Source organism: Ceratotherium simum, chromosome 8, assembly GCF_057802395.1.
Source record: "Ceratotherium simum simum isolate JZ-2026a chromosome 8, ASM5780239v1, whole genome shotgun sequence".
NCBI lineage: Eukaryota > Metazoa > Chordata > Mammalia > Perissodactyla > Rhinocerotidae > Ceratotherium > Ceratotherium simum.
The window spans coordinates 70288892-70307210 of record NC_141907.1 but is presented as its reverse complement, the minus strand read 5'-3'; the positions used below and the strand labels follow the sequence as shown (position 1 = coordinate 70307210).

At 36.5% G+C, this 18319-nt stretch overlaps 1 protein-coding gene across 2 annotated transcripts in view; it reads right to left on the bottom strand.

The window, feature by feature from the left end:
- The window catches only part of ARHGAP24 (Rho GTPase activating protein 24), a 485346-nt gene that overhangs the window by 119207 nt on the left and 347820 nt on the right, over positions 1-18319 (bottom strand). The gene's annotated exons all lie outside the window — the stretch shown is intronic.

Below are 18319 nucleotides of genomic sequence, written 5' to 3'. Positions count from 1 at the left end.
GCAGCTGAGCATTACAACAGCTGGCCAGGAGCATAACTCAGCCTCCCTGGGCGCGTATAGGGAGAGCTAACAGGCCACAATAGAAGGACACACATAGCCCACATAGGGGCCACCCCTGGAACATTGAGAACTGAGGGAAGCACTCTGGAAGCCTCCTAAGGCATCACTTACATAAGGTCAACTATCCAAGAGCAGGAGACGTAGCTGACCTACCTAATACATAGACACAAGCACAGGGAAAGAGGCAAAATGAGGAGGCAAAAGAATACATTCCAAGTAAGGGAACAGGACAAAACCCCAGAAAAGGAACTAAGTGAAACAGAAATGAGCAACCTACCTGACAGAGAGTTCAAACTAAGAGTGTTAAGGATGCTCACTGATCTGGGGAGAAGAATAGATGAACTCAGTGAGAATGTCAACAAAGAAATGGAAGAGATAGAAAAGAACCAATCAGAAATGAAGAATACAATACTGGAAATGAAAAATTCATTAGAGGGACTCAAAAGCAGAGTAGAGGATACAGAAGAACGGATCTGTGAGCTGGAAGAAAGACTAGAAGAAATTACCCAAGGTGAACAGGTAAAAGAGAAAAGAATTAAACAGAGTGAGGACAGTCTAAGGGACCTCTGGGACAACATCAAGCGCACTAACATCCGTGTTATAGGTGTCCCGGAAGGAGAAGAGCAAGACAAGGGGGCAGAGAATCTATTTCAAGAAATAATAGATGAAAACTTCCCTAACCTAAGGAAGGAAACAGACATCCAGGTACAGGAGGCACAGAGAGCCCCAAACAAGATAAACCCAAAGAGGCCCACACCAAGACACATCATAATTAAAATGTCCAGAATTAAAGATAAAGAGAGAATCCTAAAAGCCGCAAGAGAATGTCAAGTTACATACAAAGGAAACCCCATAAGGCTATCAGCTGACTTCTCAGCAGAAACCTTACAGGCTAGAAGAGAATGGCACGATATATTTAAAGTGCTAAAAGGAAAAAACTTACAGCCAAGAATACTCTACCCAGCAAGGTTATCGTTCAAAATGGAAGGAGAGATCAAAATTTTCCCAGATAAGCAAAAGTTAAAGGAGTTTGTCACCAAGAAACCAGTGTTACAAGAAATGTTAAAGGGACTGATTTAAGGGGAAAAGGTAAGACCACAAATAGGAAAAATTATCTATTTCCACGATTAGAACGTAATGGATACAAATGCACAAAAAAGAGGTTAGATATGATATCAAAAACATAAAAGGAGGGAGGAGGGTAGTTAAAGAGTACAGCTTTCAGACAGAGGTCAAACTAAAGTGACCATCAATTCTGTATAGAAGAAGTAAGGAACAGAGAAGGACTACTAAAACACTGAGGAAAAAAAAAAAAAAAAAGTTAAAAAATGGCAGTAAGTACATACTTATCAATAGCTACTTTAAACGTCAATGGACTAAATGCTCCAATTAAAAGGCATAGGGTGGCTGACTGGATAAAAAAACAAGACCCATATATATGCTGCATACAAGAGACACACTTCAGACCTAAAGACACTCACAAACTGAAAGTGAAGGGATGGAAAAAGATACTCCATGCAAATGGCAATGAAAAGAAAGCTGGGGTAGCAGTACTCATATCAGACAAAATAGACTTTAAAACCAAAACTGTAAAAAGAGACAAAGAAGGGCATTACATAATGATCAAGGGAACAATCCAACAAGAGGATGTAACACTTGTAAATATCTACTCACCCAATGTAGGTGCACCTAAATATATAAAGCAATTATTAACAGACATAAAAACAGAAATAGACAGTAACACAATAATAGTAGGGGACTTTAACACTCCACTTACACCAACGGATAGATCATCCAAACAGAAGATCAATAAGGAAACATTGGCCTTAAACGACACACTAGAACAGATGGACCTAGTAGATATATACAGAGCATTCCATCCAAAAACCGAAGAATACACGTTCTTCTCAAATGCACATGGAACATTCTCCAGGATTGATCACATATTAGGCCACAAAACAAGTCTCCATAAATTTAAGAAGATTGAAATAATACCAAGCATCTTTTCTGACCACAACGGTATGAAACTAGAAATCAACTATAGGAAGAAAATCAGAAAAGCCACAAATACATGGAGATTAAACAAAATGCTACTGAACAACGACTGGGTTAACGAAGAAATCAAAGAAGAAATCAAAAAATACCTGGAGACAAATGAAAATGAAAATACGACATGCCAGAATTTATGGGATACAGCAAAAGCGGTTCTAAGAGGGAAGTTTATAGCAATACAGGCCTATCTCAACAAACAAGAAAAATCTCAAATAAACAATCTAACAATGCACCTAAAGGAACTGGAAAAAGAAGAACAAACAAAGCCCAAAATCAGTAGAAGAAGGGAAATAATAAAAATCAGAGCAGAAATAAATGAAATAGAGACCAAAAAAACAATAGAAAAAATTAATAAAACCAAGAGCTGGTTCTTTGAAAAGATCAACAAAATAGACAAACCTTTAGCTAGCCTCACCAAGAAAAAAAGAGAGAAGGCACAAATAAGTAAAATCAGAAATGAAAGAGGAGAGGTTACAACAGACACCTCAGAAATACAAAAGATTATAAGAGAATACTATGAAAAGCTATATGCCAACCAATTCGACAATCTGGAAGAAATGGATAAATTCTTAGAATCATACAACCTTCCAAAACTGGATCAAGAAGAAGTAGAGAATTTGAATAGACCAATCACCAGTAAGGAGATCGAAACGGTAATCACAAACCTCCCCCAAAATAAAAGTCCAGGACCAGACGGCTTCCCTGGTGAATTCTACCAAACATTCAAAGAAGACTTAATACCTATCCTTCTCAAACTCTTCCAAAACATTGAGGAGGGGGGGAAGCTCCCTAACTCATTCTACGAAGCTGACATTACCCTGATACCAAAACCAGACAAGGACAACACAAAAAAAGAAAATTACAGGCCAATATCACTGATGAACATCGATGCAAAAATCCTCAACAAAATACTAGCAAATCGCATACAACAATACGTTAAAAAGATTATACACCATGATCAAGTGGGATTTATTCCAGGGATGCAGGGATGGTTTAACATTCGCAAATCAATCAACGTAATACACCACATTAATAAAATGAAGAACAAAAATCACATGATCATCTCAATAGATGCAGAGAAAGCATTTGACAAGATCCAACATCCATTTATGATAAAAACTCTGAATAAAATGGGTATAGAAGGAAAGTACCTCAACATAATAAAGACCATATATGAGAAACCCACAGCTAATATCATCCTCAATGGTGAAAAACTGAAAGCTATCCCTCTAAGAACAGGAACCAGACAAGGATGCCCACTGTCACCACTCCTATTTAACATAGTACTGGAAGTCCTAGCCAGAGCAATCAGGTAAGAGAAAGAAATAAAAGGGATCCAAATTGGAAAGGAAGAAGTGAAACTGTCACTATTTGCAGATGACATGATTTTATATATAGAAAACCCTAAAGAATCCACCAGAAAACTTTTTGAAGTAATAAACGAATATGGTAAAGTTGCAGGATACAAAATCAACATACAAAAATCAGTTGCATTTCTGTACACTAACAACGAAGTAGCAGAAAGAGAAATTAAGAATACCATCCCATTTACAATTGCAACAAAAAGAATAAAATACCTAGGAATAAACTAACCAAAGAGGTGAAAGATCTGTACACCGAAAACTATAAAACATTTCTGAAAGAAATTGAAGAAGACACAAAGAAATGGAAAGATATTCCGTGCTCTTGGATTGGAAGAATTAACATAGTTAAGATGTCCATACTTCCTAAAGCCATCTATAGATTCAATGCAATCCCTATCAAAGTTCCAACAACATTTTTCACAGAAATAGAACAAAGAATCCTAAAATTTATATGGAACAACAAAAGACCTCGAATAGCTAAAGGAATCCTGAGAAAAAAGAACAAAGCTGGGGGTATCACACTCCCTGATTTCAAAATATACTACAAAGCTATAGTAACCAAAACAGCATGGTACTGGCAGAAAAACAGACACACAGATCAATGGAATAGAATCGAAAGCCCAGAAATAAACCCACACATCTATGGACAGCTAATCTTTGACAAAGGAGCCAAGAACATACAATGGGGAAAAGAAAGTCTCTTCAACAAATGGTGTTGGGAAAACTGGATAGCCATATGCAAAAAAATGAAAGTAGACTCTTACCTTACACCATACACAAAAATTAACTCCAAATGGATTAAAGACTTGAACGTAAGACCTGAAACTGTGAAAGTTCTAGAAGAAAACATAGGCAGTACGCTCTTCGACATCAGTCTTAGCAACATATTTCAAGCACCACATCTGACCGGGCAAGAGAAACAATAGAAAAAATAAACAAATGGGACTACATCAAACTAAAAAGCTTCTGCACAGCAAAGGAAACCATCAACAAAACGAAAAGACAACCTAACAATTGGGAGAAGACATTTGCAAACCATACATCTGATAAGGGCTTAATCTCCAAAAGATATAAAGAACTCATGCATCTCAACAACAAAAAAACTACCAACCCAATTAAAAAATGGGCAAAAGACCTGAACAGACATTTCTCCAAAGAAGATATACAGATGGCCAATAGACACATGAAAAGTTGTTCAAAATCACTAACTATCAGGGAAATGCAAATCAAAACTACAATGAGATATCACCTCACTCCCATCAGAATGGCTATAATTAACAAGACAGGAAACAACATGTGTTGGAGAGGTTGTGGAGAGAAGAGAACTCTCATACACTGCTGGTGGGAGTGCAAACTGGTGCAGCCACTATGGAAAACAGTATGGAGATTCCTCAAAAAATCAAGGATAGAACTACCATATGATCCAGCTATTCCACTGCTGGGTATTTATCCAAAGAACTTGAAAACACCAATTTGCAAAGGTACATGCACCCCTGTGTTCATTGCAGCGTTATTCACAATAGCCAAGACTTGGAAGCAACCTAAGTGCCCATCAAGGGACGAATGGATAAAGAAGCTGTGGTATATATACACAATGGAATACTACTCAGCCATAAGAAACGATGAAATCCAGCCATTTGTGACAACATGGATGGACATTGAGGGCATGATGCAAAGTGAAATAAGTCAGAGGGAGAAGGTCAAATACCGTATGATTTCCTTCATTAAGTAGTAGATAATAACAACAATAAACAAACACATAGAGACAGAGATTGGATTGGTGGTTACCAGAGGGGAAGGGGGGAGGGAGGAGGGTGAAAGGGATAATTGGGTACATATGTGTGGTGATGGGTTGTAATTAGTATTTTGGTGGTGAACATGATGTAGTCCATGCAGAAATAGAAGTACAATGATGTACACCTGAAATTTTTACAATGTTATAAACCAATGTTACTGCAATAAACAAAAAATTAAAAAAAAAAAAAAAAAAAGCAAGGGAATAAAAAGAGTTTGTATAAGCATACAATCAAAAATTAAAAAATAAAATAAAAAAAATAGAGAAAAAAAAAAAAAGAAACAAATGGATTGTGCAAGAGCAGCAATGACAAGTTTTGCATATTTTATTCCAAGATGTAAAAAACATGAATACAGGATCTTTTATATATATAGTTTAACACCAGTCCAAAATTGGCTGAAAATATTATCTAAGCCTGGCTTGACTTTCATATATTAATGAACACTAATTAGTAGTGTTTATTAACAGAGGTCTAAATGTAGAATTTTTCTCCTCAATCATAAAAGATTATGAAAATAGTAGTAATTGATATTAATTGTAACTTTAAAATTGGCTATCTCTTCTATAGTACATATAAATGTGGGCTGTACAATTGTCATGGTTACATTTTTTTAAATAACGGGACACAGTCTTTCTGAAATCTTTATCAAGGAATATTCACCTCACTCTATTGCACACTATACTCCACTTTCAACTCAGAAAGATGCAAGTTGGTCTTTTAAAAGAATTTTACTGCATCAAAAACACACATCTGTCGGGGCGGCTCCGTGGCTTAGCGGTTAAGTGCGCGCGCTCTGATGCTGGCGGCCCGGGTTCGGATCCCGGGAGCGCCCCGAGGCACCACTTCTCCGTCCAACGCGAGGCCGAGTCCCACGTACAGCAACTAGAAGGATGTGAACCTATGGCATACAGCTGTCTACTGGGGCTTTGGGGGGAGGAAGGTGAATAAATAAAATCTTTAAAAATAAATAAATAAATAAAAAACAAAAAAAAAACAAAAAAAAACACACATCTGTCATATATATGCATTGAAAACTAAAAGGATAAAACAAGCTTTTTTGAGTACTTGAAATAACAGATTTTCTAGATACAGGAATAATTCAGCTATATATTATGAAGATATATTTTTTTTTCATTATTAAAGTATTCCACATTCCATTTTAATTAGCTGCAAAAAAAGTTACTTCTTAACCATTTTAACACCAAATAAAGAGCATAAAATCCTGAGGTATACATTAAGTTAATATTTAATTAAGTAGTTATCAATTCCTGGAACTGTATATTCTGTACATTATCTTGTTTACATAATCACAGACCAAATTTTTCTTTTACTAGTAAATGTAAATGCATGAAACTCTGTATTGTTTGGGCACATTTATTAAGTTTTCTTAAACAATTTATAAAACATCTAATGTAAGTTTTTATTAGACATAAAACTTTTTGAATAATTTACGCCTAGTTAATTTCATCATACTTTAGATTGGATGAAATGTGCCATTAGATTCTTAAATTTTTATTTCAAAACAAATACCTATACCCATTACTCACTTTTGCTTCTTCTATACTAATCTGCACTAAATAACAAATATAAAATAGGAATGAAACAAACAAAACAACAACAAAAATCCACCTTAGGCTAACAGACTACAAATATTTAAAACATTTTTTAATGCGCTACCATATTTTGTTACACAGTCATGAGAAAACAAAAAGATAGATGATAGATATAGAGAGATAGATATACCTGGAATAGCATCTATAACTGAAGATTTACATGAAAATTGAATCTAATAATAATGTAGTAGTTGACACAGTACATCAATCTCAAAAACAGGTCAGGCTTAGCCTGCTATCTTTCCACAGATAAAAGGAAAGGTCCAGTGAAGAAGAGTAGATTTAGACTGACTACAAACTGACAAAGGATCTGTCTTTGATCAAACTTTAGTCAGCCTCCTCTGAACTCTCTTTTCAGCTAGGTCCTGACTCTTGAGCCTCTGTGTTCATCTCTGTATTGTCCAATTTTATCAAGAATCCTCACTCAGTTTAGTCAGAATCTCCCACCCCGATATCTGATGGGGTTCCTTAGTCACCACCATCTCCCAGGTGTTCCTCATCCTCCACCATCCCCTAGGTGATGTCTGATCCCCCTAGTCTACCTTCAGCAAGAATCCTGTTAGGTTGGTTTAGCCAGAATCCCCTCTTACCCCTGATGTTTTCTCTTAGTAATTTATCCACCAACCCCCTAACCTTGTTCTGTGGCTGTAAATTCCCACTTTTCCTTGTTGATCCAGAGATGAGCCCAATCTCTCCCCCCACTGCAAAATCCATTGCAGTGATCTCTATATCTATTGAAAGAGTCTTCCTGAATAAAGTCTGCCTTACGCTTCTTTAACAAATATCAGGAATAATTTTTTGTGTGTGTGAGGAAGATCAGCCCTGAGCTAACATCCTTGCTAATCCTCCTCTTTTTGCTGAGGAAGACCGGCTCTGAGCTAACATCCATTGCCAATCTTCCTCCTCTTTTTTTCCCCAAAGCCCCAGTAGATAGTTGTATGTCACAGCTGCACATGCTTCTAGTTGCTGTATGTGGGACGCGGCCTCAGCATGGCCAGAGAAGCGGTGCGTCGGTGCACACCCGGGATCCGAATCCGGGCCGCCAGCAGCGGAGAATGCACACTTAACCACTAAGCCACGGGGCCAACCCAGGAATAATTTTTTTAAACAAAACAGGCAGTTTTTTTCTTAAATGGTACCAGAAGAACTTCTATAAACCATGCTTATTACGCAATGGTAAAACAAGGGCACTAATTGGGAGATCCTACATGATGGTTAATTACCACTGAACATATAATGCACACCAACACGTTTAGAGCCGATGGTCAGAGGGGCTGAGCATGCTAATCCATTGGGTGCTGGAAGAAAATACTACAATTTGATTTTATATAAGAAAATAAAAGGATCTAATATTAGTAATGTTTAAAATGTGATTGACCCTGGCATCTTCACTTAGTGCCTATGTCAGATGGCCAATTTTGTGTACTGAAGATGGTGCCTCTTAAGGGAGGAGGAGGAGTTTCACAAGGCAAGGGAATTGAGAGCAGAGATCTTACAATTATATTTGAGCTTTGAGCTTTTTGAATATGTTATAGTTTATGGGCACATGGTTCACTGAAGTAATGGATTCAAGCATCAATTTTAAGAAACTAGACCTCATGAAATGGACAGACGGCCTAAAAAGATTCCTTCCAAGAAACTAAGGACTAAAGACAATGCTGATAATTCAAGCACAAGCCAATTCCATCAGGTAATACAAGATGAAATAATCTAATCGAGTCTGAGGAGAAGTAGGCTAAAAACTGTGAAAATATAATAAGATTATTTGAAATATATATATATACCTGCTATTTTTATTGACGGACCTTGCCCTGGGTGTATGTTGATTGTACAGCATGTATATCCTACCTTTGTGAGATGATAACATATCTCAGTTATAACAGTCACTAAAATAATCACTTTTATAAAATGTTAAAGATTTTGAAAAATAATGCCATATTAAATGTTTATTTCATTTAAATTATTAAGTTTTTTTGTACTATTCACAAACTTATTATTTTTAAAATATAATAAAATTTCTGCTCTTCTGCTACATGTTTCTTTGACATGAACTTCCTCACCTGTGATCATTAAATAGAGGAATGATATCAACAGGATATAACAGTTGTTTTGGTTCACACATGACTTTTCCTCAGAATGTTAATGTTTTGAAGGAATCAGGGATAAGCTTTCTCACAATCAAAGAGAAAGCCTCGGCAATATTTGAAAACCTTAAGAACAGAGCTGAAAATCTACATACCTGCCTTCCTCCAGTAGTGGCTTATTTAGGAATTTTAGAACTGCTCAGCCTTCTAATAGGTTATAGGCTGAAAGTGCAATTGTAGAAACTGCATGAGATGTGTCTCCCTCAATTAAAAAAATAGACTAGATGAGAAAGTCTACACCTGGATAAGATTTTTAATTTTGCTGAAAATAGCCTCTGTTAGAACAAGTACCCTTCCAGGCCTACATCTCTAAGGAAGAAGTATGAACCCAGGATTCAAGGCTGCAGAGGACTGACTGACTGACAGCTGTGCTAGGTACCAATGCCCATGGGGATTTCACAGTGCTAACATTTGTATGAAGAGTGTTATCATTCTCATTTGTGCTCTGTTTTCAAATTGCTCTAGGTTTTGAGTGATCTCTTCCTAATTCTATGGGAAAATTCAAGCCTTAATATTTTATTAAGCAATTTTGCAAGACAGAATTTTTCAAGAACTCATATGGGGCATAGCAGAAGTGCCTAATTTAATCATCCAATCTTAAAAATTATTTTTTCTGCATGTTTTATAATTAAAAAATACATCAATAAAACTTATATAAGCAAATAAATACATTTGCACAGGACTGCATGGTCAATTTACTTATTTTTTTAATTAATAAGGAACACAGTCAAAAATATTTTGAGGCCACTGGTCCAATCTATATCACCCTGCATGGAAAGGAATGAATAAAAGCAGACATCAGCTTCACTGTGGAGAAGGGAAGTGAGGAACTCTCAATGAATGGGTCAGGTAACAGAAACACAAGACGGATATACTGAAATAGAAATGCACGAAATTATGTCTCATGAAATTGAATGCTTGGAAATAAAAGCAAGGCAGACCTCGGTCATGCAGCAGACCAGAATGGAATCGCTCATTCTGAACATTCTGAACACCCCGGGGAGACATTTATTACACTACACTCTGGTTGGTTTTTACTGCCCTCACTCCTCTGTGAGCTCCTAGGACAGGGCACCATGTCTTTATTCAGCTCTGTAAATCCTCTGTACTTGGCAAAAGCCCTGGTACATAGTAGATATCACAAGTATTTGCTGAGTGATTAAGGTGATTTATGAATAAAGATGTGTGCTCACTTGGAAAGCTAATAGGGCGAAAAGAAAGAAAAGAAAGAAGAGAATTAACATTTATCAAGGGTCTATAATGTGTCAGAAGGAGAGCTAAGTACTTTATTACTCTAAATTATTCTTGCAGCTCTCCTATGGGGTACATATTTCCCTTTAGAGAGAGGAAACTGAAGCTTGGAAGTTAATTTGTTCACCCCAAATTGGCACAGCTAGTAGGTAGTTGAGCCAGAGTTTGCAATATGACCTGACTTGGGAGTCCATACTCTGGGCTCCTTCATACTGCCAGTAAGGGGTAGGATCTCTGTCGAGGGTAGCTATAATCATAAACCACAGCTTCTCCATGCATAACACTGATGCCAGCCACAGGACTCTTTGCAGTCCAGAGTGTCGGCAGTATTTATGACTAACTATGACTTCCCAACCAAGGAAGAAAAATCAACCATTAATAATTTACCCCTTTTTTATAGTTCAATTCCAAAGGATCCATTTTAGTTTGTTTAAGATATGTTTAAAGACTTAGAGTGATCTCTATAGTAATGTGTTGATGGATTCTGTCTCTATAACGTAAAATATAAGAATTAGGAAATTCAAATGTTCTTGTGAAAGATAAAAGGTTTCAAGGTCACTAGTCTATAATCAAAACATAACCTACTAGATAAAACCACTCATTCAGCCTGTTTGAAGCATGTGAGTAAACAATTCATATATATTTTCACAGTTCTTCCTGTGAGTACGTTGGTAATTTAGACTTAATATGTGGTGCACACTAGCCCTTGGTTAAATGTCTAGTTTAAAGAGCAAATAAAATTTTAAAAATATTGGCTATAATCATTATTTTTTATGAAAACAATTTCTTCTTACCCTTATCTTAGCATAACAATGTCATCCAATAATTAGGAGTCTTTGAGAGTAACCACATGGATAATATAATGTGTCTCTCTGTCGGTGAGAGGAAGGGTCAGTGTGCTACCACTGCTTTGTCCTTCATGCGGAGTGGGGGGGATTAATTATGAAACAAATGAAGCTTAAGCTTCAAGGCCCTTCAATTGCATGGGCCTCTTCCAAGGTCCTGGGGGAACTATATCAATGTCCTCACATGATCACATATTTTTGTAAAATTCACATAATTAAGACATTTTAGCCACAGTCTATTAAGTTCCCTCTTTCCATTCCAGTTTACCAACCATCACACTTTCCCTTGGGTCAGGTAACACTGGAATGGCCGCCAGCAGTTTTGGTAGCCAGGTAAGGGGAGGGTGTATTGGGGATACATTTAGCTTAGGTTTAGCGGAATATATGCATGTGGTTTAAGGAAAGGCTTAATTATCTTTTCATTCTTTCTGTGGAAAGTAATATTACAAAACAGTTATCAAATAAAGAGATGATCAAAGAGCACTCAGTCCACTGAGGTAGGAAAGAAGGTGCGTTGGATATTTTATAAGTAACAATTCTGTTACATTTCTAGATTTGTGATGCTTGTGGGTATCTGTCAGCTGTCATACATTCATAATTCATTGTGAATTCTTTTTCAGTCGAAAACAAATAATTGATTTCTTATTCATAATTTTGTATTCTTTCTCCTAAATATAACTCCCAGATGGAATAAGCTTTAGGTCCCTCAAAAATTACCCTAGAGAGAAAATGCAAAACATTTGTAGAGGCTAAAACCCTAAGGATGTTTAATAGATTTATACACATTCCTAGAACAGATGAGAAAATCAATACCCTTTCTCCCAACCAGGAATTAGTTAAGAGATCTTTATTCAAAGAAGAGAATAAATGAAAATAAATTCAAAGGAGAGAATAATAAGTCTAATCTCATATCTACTTGATAATTCCTCCTCTTATTTCAACACTACCCTGGTCAGCAAACAGAAATACAATTGTACCATTTAGTAGGTGCTATTCAGTACAAGGAAACTTGAAGTAAACTCATGAAACAGTAAATAATAAAACAGAGTGTACTGAGACTTTTAAAACAAAGGAGGTATTATTCCTTCCTTGCTTCCCCCAATCTCTCCTCCTTGATACGTCTGAAAAATATTTCCTCTGTACACACTAAATATCAAAGGAAAGGAACCTAAAACCCTCATTAAATAATTAAATATTATTATACAACGTAAGTGGGTCTTAAATATGCTCTGAGCACAAGGTAAAACCTGTAGACGTCTGTCTCAGCGTACAAAACACCTGCAATCTCCAAGCACTCCTCTGTTCATATCACCTCTAAATACGGGATTTCATGAAAAAGGAAAGGCTGTACTAAGTAGTGGACTTCAATTCTGAAAAAGTTAACCCATAAGTGTTGAGGCAATACAGACAATAAGCTGCCTTACACAGACAGACACACCAATGAGAGCTTTCACTGATGAGTGATGAAAGGTCAGCAGAGTACACTGAGCTTACATTTCCTCCTGGAAAGCAAAATCAACAACTGAGGTCAATCTGCTTCATAGTCATACCTAACGAATGAGTTCTACTGCTTAAATTTCATCTTTGAAAGAAAATAAGACACAGACACATAAAAAGCCTTAACAATACAGGCAGGAAGTAGTTTCATATTTTTAAACACAATTGGTTGGCAACATTTAAGTTCAGAAAAAGAGAAAAAAGAAAAATTATATATAGTATATGATAATATAAATAATGAAGGCACTTTTCTTGTTTTCCTGTAATACTGACATTACTGCTAATGATAATAATCACACCTAGAGCCAGCGCTGATGGTCTAGTTGTTAAACCTTGGCACTCTCACCACTTCGACGGCCGGGGTTCATTTCCCGGTCGTGGAACCACACCACCCATCTGTCAGTTGCCATGCTGTGGGGGTGGCTCACACAGAAGAATGTACAACTAGAATATACAAGCATGCACTGAGGCTTTAGGGAGAAGAAAAAAAAAAAAGGAAGATTGGCAACAGATGTTAGCTCAGGGCGAATCCTTCCCTGCAAAAAAAAAAAAAATGTAGCATGGTCTCATTCTAAAAAAAAATAATAATGATAATAATAATAATAATAACAGCTAATATGTAAGTGCTTTCTATGTGTAGAGACAGCTCTACATACATTAACTCAATTAACCCACACAACATCTTAGGTAGCTACTATTATTATCATTTCCATTTTTCAGATGATGAAATTAAGGCAAAAAAATATCAAGACACTAGTCAAAGGCACAAAGCCACAGGTAGGGCAGGGATTCAAATCCAGGCAGTGTGGATGCACGGCCCAACCTCTTCACTTTTATGCCCTATGTTTAATGAGCTGATCTCCAGGTCTGTTCTAAAGAATTCTAATTTCAAATATTTACCTTGAATCCCTAATAAAATTCTCCTGTTTCTCTGATATATGCCTCAACTTCAGCTTCAGAAAACAGTTCCCACAAATCTAATATAATCGGCTCCTTTAACAAGTTTCTGTTAATCTATAAAAAGGAAAACCAAATTGATTATGGAAATTTATGGGAAAATAAAAGCTTTTCCTTTTCTCCAAGTTGGTGTAAAAAAATGTGCTCCCTTATTCTATTTATCAAGTAGGTGTCAAATTGGGGAGCTGAAAGTTTCTCAGCTTTATGTGTTTTTTGCTTTTGTTTTTATCCCAGAACAGGACTGAAGTAATTTAGAGAGTTAGATGATCACAGAAGACATGAGTCAAATGCAGTTGAAACCGTCTTCTTGTAACAATGCCTGGGAATTAGAGCTAAGTGAAATACCAGAGTCCCCTGCAAAGAATGACAGAAATAGCATGGTAGCATGGTATTCTTGGAATGACAGCGCTGAGGGCTGGATGTATCGACAATCATTCCCAACACCCCCTACCTGGCTGAGTTTTTCTAGAGACTGGAAAAGCAAGGCCTCTTTGCTGCCACGTGAGCGGGTTCTGGGCAATCAGCTAAGCAGACAGCTACATGGGGGAAAGCAGGGCAGTGAAAAGGGGAAAGATGTGGCTGTTGCTCCCTGTCATCCCCTTTCCCTGCTTTGAGGCTGTAGCAGCCCTTTGGTGTCCACAGGGAAAGGCTAAGAGAATCTTAGAGGCATCAGCGTGAACCACAAGAGCCAATGAAGCACCATTAATAACCACCTACCTCTGGGCTCCTGGTTAAGTTAGAAATATAAACCCCTATTATTTTCAGTATTGTGGTCAAGTCTTCTCTTCTTTGTTAACAAATACAATACTAACTGATGGACCTTGAGGGAAAGGAGAGATTGGTAGGGGTCAATTGGATTGGTAAAGGATCATCCATCCATCCATCCATTCTACTCCATAGGCAGTAGGTAGTAGGTGATGTGGAAACATTGGCATTTATCATCACATTTGCATTTAGAACAAGTACCCTGGCAATATTTGGAAGATTAATAAAAATGAGAAGTGGAAATCACTTTTAGAGTGACCCAATTATGGTTGATTTTTTTAAAAGAAAACTTCTAATTTTAGAATAGTTTTAGATTTACAGAAAAATTATGAAGATAGTACAGAGCTCCTATGTAACTACTATAACATCTTATATTAGTATTACATTAATATGGTACATTTGTCATAACTAATGAACCAATACTGGTACATTATTTTTAACTCAAGTTCATACTGTATTCAGATTTCCTTAGTTTTTACCTAATCTTCTCCTGTTCTGGGATCCCATCCAGGATACCACATTACATTTAGTCATCATGTCTCCTTCGGCTCCTCCTGGCCATGACTTCTCCAACTTTCCTTTTTTTTGATGAACTTGACATTTTTGAGATATACTGGTCAGGTAATTTGTAGACTGTCCCTCAATTAGAATTTGTCTGATGTTTGTCTCACAATTAGACTGAAATTATGGGTTTTTGGCAGAAAGACCACAGAGGTGAAGTGCCCATCTCATCATATCACATCAAGGGTATATACTATTAACACGACTTATCAGTGTTGATGTTAATCTTGACCAGTTGATTGAGGTAGTGTTTGTCAGGCTTCTCCCTTCTCAATTTACTCTTCTTCCCACCTTTCCTTTTGTACTTCTTGTAAGGAAGTTACTATTTTAGCCCACATTTAAGGATGGGGAGTTATGCTCCACCTCCTTGAGGGCAAAGTGTCTACATAAATTATTTGGAATTCTTCTTCACAAGTATGCCCTTTCTCCTCTGATTTATAAATGATATAAATTCAATCACTTATCTGTATGAGTCATAACTCATATTTATTTTATTATAATCCAATATTACTTTATTTATTTTGTTATTCACATTGTTCTAGTTTCATCTATCGGGAGCTCTTTCAGTTGGTTCTTTCATCCCTTTGACATATCCCCTTCATGGCGTTTTTGTTTTTTGTAAGAGCATTTCCTTACCTTCTGGCAGTACACAATGCTCGAGGCTCATCTTCTATACTTCCTGTCCCAGTCTTAGAATCAGACATCTCTCCAAGGAGCCCTGGTTCCTTGCTGGAGAATGGCATTAGAAACCAAGATCTGGGTGCTCATGTATGATTGACTTTTTAAAAATGTTCTTAGAATTTTTCATTAACTTTCTTAAAATTAAATGTAAGTGCTATTTCAGCTTTGCATAGCTCAAATCCTTTGCCTATAACTCACTCTCTTTCCTTCTCCCTTAATATCTATCCCAGTTTCACAATATCCCCATTGGTAACTGTATTCTTTTTGTACCACAGTCAATGGGGGAAATGTAGATGCCCTACAGTTAAGGTTTTCCAATTACAAGGCTAGCAAGATTAAAACAAAATCACAACATAAAAACCAACTTCATCCTACTCATCTGAATTTTAATCACCATTTCTATGCTCATGCCAGACTGTACACTTCCAGGTCGAATATGACCTCTGGAGAAGGGTTATCTTTTGCTGCTATATATCATAATATCAGTTATATATATAAACTCTTAAGGAATTAAATATAGAACTTTAGGTCATCTAGATCACTATTACCTGATAATAATAGCACTGAGGATTGAGAGTTGAATATAAAAATAGGACTCTAAAAAAGAAGGGAGCTGAAACTTCTAGACACTGTTATGTTTCCATTTTTTTCCTCTCAAAAAAAGCACAGAGTATTTTATTGAGCAAGCTAAATGATCTGTGCTATTTTGAGGAAAAGAGGATGCCCTGACAAAAAATAAAAACTAAAAAAAGAAAATCATATGTTTATTATTGCTTATTCCCAGATCCACTATAGTTCTGTCACCATCTCCCACCCCTGGCTGACTGGAAAACCAAATATTTTCAACATGAGTTATTTGGCTAATGAACATAGGTCTGATGTTCTCTTAATGCTGACATCAGGTTATAAATTCAGTAGAATCCATAACAGTGAGGCCCAAATTACACTTAAACGCGTTAAAGATGGGGCATACAGCATTTAAATAGTGATGACATTTTAAAAGAAAATAGAGCTGTTCAATCAGCATTAAAAAAAATTTTTTAAATGAAAATGCTATGTGCCAGGTGTTTTACATAAACATAAAATATTTCATTTAATCTTCCTGTTTAGTCCTCCTGAATCAAGCATTTTAAATTCCATTTTAAAAATAAAGGTTAAGTGATTTTTACAAATACCTATGAAGCATGTAGAAGAGTCTAGATTTAAAGACATTTTTCTGACTAAAACTCATATAGAGTACAGAACCACTCATACACCGTGTATATGAGGATCCCAGTGGGAAACAGCACATGCAGATTAGGGTAATCTATGGAGAGTTTAATAAAAAGACTATTCCCAAAGATGCGGGCAGGTAGTAAGGAAACCAGAGGGGCACTACCCCAGGCTTGGCACTGTAGAGTTGTACCACCCCCCACGATGCAGCCAGTCAGAGGTGACCACCCTCCCCTCCACTCACAATGAAGGAGTCAGGAAATAGACGCTCTGCTCTTATTCTCTTCCCTCCACTCCACACCTTGGTTAGGTTCTCCTTGGGCAAAGCCAACCAAAAGGCACAGGGCAAGGGAAGTGTGGGGTGGTCCTCACAGATCTGACTACTAGAGCAGAGAGCAGGATGGGAGTGGTGGGCAGTACATCAGGAGAGGCAAACAGAATAGCTCAGCAAATGCTGAAATTTCTCTAACTATTGGTTTGAGCAAAGAAATAACATAAGATTCATGTTCATTTAAATATGCTAATTGTTCTCTTGAAAGCTGGCAGCAAAAGACTTTTGCACTAAATCTTTCTAAAGGTGTAAGAAAGACGAGTTTGTTCTAGGAGGAAAAAGAAATAGACAAGAACACAGAAAAAATGCCAACGGCTCAAATAGAACCTTTGCTGGGTAACAAGGTATGGCAAAGCAATGTCCTATGGCCTTTAAGATGCTTTTTTTTTTTTAAGCCAGGAGTTTCCAGGCATTACTTTTTGGTTGGTGAAGTACTTCTGAATCATGAGAAGTTATTCCAAGTTCTGAAGAACTATGGCGATGGCTCTGTCCCTGAGTGGTTGAATATGTTTAGATAAGTGATTTAACAGCTTTGTGCCTCAATTTCTTTGTCTCTCTCTCCTACAATACTGGATACTTAATGTTTTATATGTATTTATTTATCAAATTAATATTGCATCTGATCAATGTAAAGTGAACAAGTAAATAGGGCCAGCACAACAAGAGGTACTTGCGAAGATCACAGAGACAGTGAATGAGAAAGATATTATTATGCTCAAAAAATATTGAGCACACTGCAAAATAGATGTTTCCAGCAAATAAATCCATTTCTCTGCTCATTTTAACTGACTTTTGTTCTATTTTTCTTTTCATTGCCTTATTTACCAATGTAAATTGTCTAAAATCTTTAGAAATACACAGGGAATAAGTCATCAATAAATACAAATAATAAAGATTTAAGTTAACTTTTAAATTCAATAATCCAATAATCTTTTGAATGTCTTACAGGTGACTTCTACAAATTAATCCAACTGGAATTCTTTTTGAATGCAAATTATCTTTATTGAAATGAATAATCTCTTCTACTTGTATATATCATGGCTTCAATATTCCAGGCTTACTTCTAAAGTAAATTACACAGTTTTGAAAAACACAAATAAAATATAATATGCTCCCTGATCATAGACTGTACTTTACTGAAAGTGAACAAGTGATTCTACTTCATCTGTCAACTCATGAAATCTTAGGAT